At 51.0% G+C, this 6,000-nt stretch overlaps 1 pseudogene; it reads left to right on the top strand.

Moving 5' to 3' along the window:
- The first annotated feature begins 1,503 nt into the window (after nt 1-1,503).
- LOC107538075 (armadillo repeat-containing protein 10-like) overlaps nt 1,504-6,000 on the top strand; it is a 57,828-nt pseudogene continuing 53,331 nt past the window's right edge.

Raw genomic sequence — 6,000 nt, 5'->3', positions numbered from 1 at the left:
GCAGATGTCAAAGCAGGCTGGGCAGGGCGGGCGCACCGAGACCACCCAGGGGTAGCGCTCACGCTGGCCTGAGCGCTCATGGGCCCTGGTCACCATGTTGCGTCCCTGGCCTTTGGTGAGAGGACTAGCGGTACAGAGAGTGACACTGGCCACCAGAATGGGTCTGACAGGATAATGGAGCCCATCTGGGTGAGGGCCGAGAGCAGCAGACATTGTCCCTGTCACCATTTCACCAGAGGAGAGAGCACGGCCTGCACAATCCTTCCATTCTCTTCTCTCGGGAAGGTTCCCAGACCCCCCTCCAGCCCCCACGGAGGCCACGGGCTTAGACACCAATCAGCAGAACAGTTTCCCACCTCAGTCTGAATCATAATCATGCGCTGAGGTCTGACCAGGTACTGAGCACTTTCTAGTCACTGCAGACATATTATGTTACTGAATTTTCACCCCAACATTCTGAGGAGAATAAGCCTATTACCCTGATTTTGTTGACGCTCAAAAGTCTGTATTAATAGCTAAGATTTATTGAACACTTACTATGTGCTGAGCACAATGCTAAGCATCTGACATCCTATCAATTACTCTTTCCTACAATCTTACAAAAAAGGTTCTCTTGTTAGTCCCACTTTATAATTAAAGAAACTGAGGCTCAGAGGATCTCTCTCCTCCTGGGGCTCCTCCCGCTCCTTTCTCCTCACTGTCACTCCTCAGGCTGAGGCTTACTGAGCCCTCATATGTGCCAGGCACTGTGTTGGGCACGTGACTGCTGCCATCCCCATTAATCCCCCCAATAGCCCTGTGATGTAAGTGCTGTTGGCACCAACGCACAGATGGAGGGGCCAGCCTCAGACCCACCTGGGACTCAGGATCAGATGTGGGCTCTCAGCAGGAGTGACCAGTACAGTGTCCCCTGGACCAGAGCCAACCGCAGGGCGCCCACGCCCCGCAGCCAGGAGTGCCCAGCAGAGGGGACAGTGCTTGGGCAGCATCAGGCTTCCAGGAGGCATCTGCACTGTGTCTTAGACTGGGATTTGGGGGGCCTCCACCCTGGGACTCTTTATAAGGTACTAAAACCTGCCTTGCAACTTCTAATCTGTGAAATTCGCCCTGGAAAATTGGGCGGCTACAGAGATGCTGGATGCAAAGCAATGGAAAGAAATAAGCAGAAATAACAAGAAATTCAATGACACTTGTTATCTTAACGTGAGGCATTTGGAATTGCCCGATGCACCGGGAAGCAGGAGTTGCCAGGAGTTGCACACTGCGTGCCTGCCTTCGACTTTAAGGATGCTGCTCAGACAGCTCTGGGTGCAGCCAGATGGCCTTACCCCATTTTTCCTGCAAACCTATACAGTAGCTTGGCTGAAAGCAGCTCTTTCCAGAGCCTGAAGTCAGCCAGATGTGGGCCTGGACCTCTGCCTCAGCACCCACTTTCTAGCTGTGTGGACTTAGCAAATTATTCAGCTTCTGGAGGCTTCAGTTACTAAATGGAGCGAGCGCAGGATGATCTTTAAGACGCAACAGCTGACGGAACCATTGAGAGCGGGCCTGCCCAGGAAGCGGTAGGTGTTTGCTGGCGATTCTTTATGCTGATCATGTTTTCTTCCTGGCTGCCCCCTCTGTCTGTAAGAGGCCCTGGCAGAGTCCACGCTTGTTATCTCAAAGGTGAGCCTGTCCCGTTTCCTGCATCTTTCCTCTATATCTAGAGACTTTGCAAAAGCCCAGTAGCTTATCATTTTCATGAATTCTACAAACTAGAGTTTAAACTTAGGTTTTTGTTTTTTTCAAAGAGTCTAAAACTTGCGAAAAGGGGGGACGTTTTTCCTGAAACAGAGAGGTGGGCAGAGGAAACTTGAAAGCTGAACTTCATCCCTAATTGAGGCAGAACTTCCTCAGCCTCGTAGATATGTATCAGATAATTACAGCGCCACTGCTCTCATTCAGCACCTGGCTGGGGTGAAATTACCTTCTAATGCATCACCCAGGCTGTTTGATGTTTCCTATATGCCTGGATGTCAGGCACCAGGCAGAAGCCTCGCCCGTGCTCCTAAGGCAGCTGCTGCAGCTGAGCCGAGGAGGCTGGAGGCCGCTGCCCACCGGCAGGATGATCGGCTACGTGCTGCCCAAAGGGGACAGCTCTGCGGAGCCTGCGCGAGGCGACCACCAGCCCGGAGACCCTGACCCTGGCCGCCCCCCAGACAAACGAGACCACACTGTACCCGGGGCGGCCATGCAGCCTGCTAAAAAATCACATCTCCCGGGCAGCTAGGGTGGTCATGACACAGTTCTGGCCAAGGAGATGTGAGTAGGAGTTGCAAAGAGGGCTTCTGGAAAAGCTCTTTATTTAAAGGGGGCTAATCAACAAGTAAGCAAATACATAATGATAACTTGTGATAACTTATAACTTGTGAAGAAAGGGGTAAGAGGAAGCAGGGAGTGGGGGCACCCACTTGGATGGGGACAGTAGGGAAGACCCCTCCAGATATAACAGGCGAGTAGAGACTGAAGGACACAAGGTCACAGGCGAAGGCCTGGAGGCAGGAAGCACGTCTGCGAGTTGAAGATGCAGAAGGAATCCCCGTGGCCGACACAGGGAAGCAGGATCCGAGTCCCACCAAACTTGAAGGTTTGGCTTTGAATTTTGGTTCTGCCACTCAGCGGCTGTGTGACTGTGAGTAAGTTGGTTAACCACTCTGAGCCCCGATTCTCTTACTTGTAAAATCATATAACTATAGGGTGTGTTTGAGGCAAAAAAACAAAAATGTTAAGCGCTTGGCTTGTCGAAGATGGTAGCTATTGTTACTGTCAACCCCTGAAGAGGAACTGTTTTCCCACGTGATCATTATTTAATCAATGATACCGAGGAATAAATGACCTGGTTTTGAACACAGCCTTGCAGAAACCAGAGCAGTCTCCCAAAAGAACTCTCTGTAAACGTGGGGCCCATTATTCCAGCCCTGGCAGTGCCTCCCGGCTCCTCCCCCCTGCTCTGCCCGTCATGGGAGGGAACACCTGAGCAGGTAATTATAGCTCTGCAGACAAAGGGAGGACATTGTCTAGTTTCTGGAGTATCTCCCCCACCCGCTCGTAATTCACCACCGTGGCAGCAAATGGTGCATTTTCTAGCAACCATTAAATGGACACAGGAGAGGCCAGGATGTCACTGCACTGAAATCTCTGACATCCTTCAGCCAGCCCAGCGCAGCCCCAACCCCACAGCCTTTGGTTTCACAGACACGACTGCACCGTGCGGCTTCTCCGCAGGAACCAAGCACCCTCCTCGCAGTGTTGCTGGGCAGTGTGTGACCGTGAAGTCTCTGAACTACATTGTAAGCCCAAATATGCTCTAACACTTTCTCCATAAGGGGCTTTAGTAATCATCTCTAGAAGGGTCCATGTTGCTTTTTCACCTACAGGTTGGACCTCGCTTTTTGAGGGAGGAGAAGCTTCTGAGGCACCTGATGGAGACCAACCCTGACAGTGAGCCCACCAACACTCAGAACTTAACTATTCCAACTCCACGTGCCTTTCTCCTCCTCGGGGCACCTGTCCCTGGCCGTGACCCGTTCTCATCGTGTCCCTGACACCTGACTTGCTATGACTATGCTTCCAGGAAGACCGATGTGGACGTGGGGGAGCAGGTCCGGGATGGGAGGGAAGTAAGCTATGATTTCAGGCGAGCGGGAGGGTGCCTTGGGCCTGATCCCACGGGGAACTATGGAGGGTAAACTACCCCAGGGGCTCTGTCTGGCCTGGTCTGGGTTACCCAGTGTTCCAGCCCCCACCATTCCGAAACCTGGCCGAGGGCCATCCTGGGCGAGCACACTCCCAGGAACTTCCAGATTGCTGGGCCTCCCAGCATGTTTCCAGGGGTCTCCAGGCACCTCTCTGGAGACTTGTCATTGGGAACAGAAGTGAGAAGGGAGGAGCACACATGTCCACAGAGACCTGACTGGACTACCTCTGTGGGCTGCAGCCCCTCTCTTCCATGGGCATTTCAGGAGAGAACAGCCACTCTCACCTCAAGCAGAGTCCAGCCCGTGAGTGCCAAGCTTACATCAGACATACCAATCTTCCCCATCCCAGAGCCGAGCTGACCTCAGTCTACACTGGATGAAACAGGAATTAAACATTGAGGGGCTAATCACGTGACTGGCCAATGTCAACGGCCTGTGCCAGTGGGCCACAGACTGTCCCTGCTTTGGGATGTCCCCCTCTTCCCAGCTGCTGGACTCAGTGTGCTCTTGTCCCACCTCCTCTTCTCCCCTAGTTTCACAGTTGGATGGTCAGAGCCTTTGGAGAACACCAGACCTTATGTCCCTCTAGCTCCCAGGACTAGCAGTGTCAGCATCTCCTAAGAACTTGCTAGATATGCAAAATCTCAGCCCCACCCCAGACTACAGAATCAGAAACTCTAGGCATGGGCCCAGAAGTCCAGGCTTTACCCAAACCCCAGCAACTAAGGGCCACAGCTCTAGGACACCTGTCAGTTGTGCCCCAACCCCCTAGGACTGGGGACAGAGGGTGTATTTTCACTGAGGTGTCTGCAGTGATGTGTGGGGCAATGGCTCCTATTAGACCCTGCCTTTCCACATTGCCTCCAAGGCCAAGGCTTATCTCACCCACTATTCATTCATCCATTCATTCATTCATTCTGCACTTATTCCCCTACACCAGGCCAGCTCCTTCCTGGGTGCTGGGGCACACAGAGGTGACCAGCACGGGATCTGTTCCAGGTGTTCTAGTCATAGTGATTCTGGAGGAGGAACCAAAGCCACTCAAGCCAGCTCAAGTTAAAAGGGAGTTTGTTGAAGGAATATGTAGGACTCTCTAAGACACCAAGTGCAATAACTACACTGGGCCTCGGAACTGGGGCTGGGGCCCAGGAGCCAGCCTGCACCCCAACTCCAAGAGCAACACACTCTCTTGGCTCTGTCCATTTCTCTCTCTCTCTCTCTGAGACCCCTGTTCTTTCCATTTCTCAGCTCTGCCAGCTGTGAGGTCTTGGCTTTGACCTCAGACCATCTTCCTGGTGGTCATAAGATGAACATCACAGTGCCAGTTTCTAGACAACTACATCCATAGGAAGGAGGACAGCTGCTTCTTTGCATGTTTCCAGGAGCACATGATGCTTTCCCGAGCCCCACAGCTCCTTGGCAGGAATGGATGGCACATGCCTTCCTTTCCCATCCTCGCAGGGGGCAGCAAGACCACGGCCAATCTGCCACAGACCCATCACCTCTGTCTAACTTTCATACAAGGGACATTCCTGAAGCACCCAGCTCAGGTGATCAGGGAGACTGTGCTACTGGCCCCACAGGAAACCTACTACATAGGGCTACCCTACCAAGACTAGGAGACATAGCGGATCTACCTAATACACAAAAACAAATATGGAGAGGTAGCCAAAATGGGAAGACAAAGAAACACCCCCCAAGTAAAAGAACAGGAGAAATCCCCATTAAATAAAACGGAACTAAGCACCCTACCAGATACAGAGTTCAAAACAATGGTTGTAAGGATGCTCAAGGAACTGGGGAAAAATGAATGAACTCAGTGAGAACTTAAGCAAAGAGAGAGTAAGCATAAAAAGGGACATAGAAACCATAAATAAGAATCAGTCAGAAATGAAGAATACAATATCTAAAATGAATAAACACTAGAAAGAATCAATAACAGATCAGAGGAAGCAGAGTATTGAATCAGCAATTTGGAAGACAAGGTAGCAGAAAACACCCAATCAGAGCAGCATAAAAGAAAAAAGAATTAAAAAGAATGAGGATAGTTTAAGGGACCTTTAGGACAACATGCAGTATAACAACATTAGCATCACAGGGGTACCAAAAGGAGAAGAGAGAGAGCAAGGGATTGAGAAACTATTTGAAAAAAGAATGACTGAAAACTTCTCTAACCTGATGAAGAAAAAAGACACATAGTCAAGGAAGTACAAAGAGTCTGAAACAAGATGAACCCAAAAAGGCCCACACTAAAACACATCAT

This window comes from Miniopterus natalensis, chromosome 7, assembly GCF_054644295.1.
Source record: "Miniopterus natalensis isolate mMinNat1 chromosome 7, mMinNat1.hap1, whole genome shotgun sequence".
NCBI classification, from domain to species: Eukaryota; Metazoa; Chordata; class Mammalia; order Chiroptera; family Miniopteridae; genus Miniopterus; species Miniopterus natalensis.
This window is presented reverse-complemented; position numbering and strand designations above follow the sequence as displayed.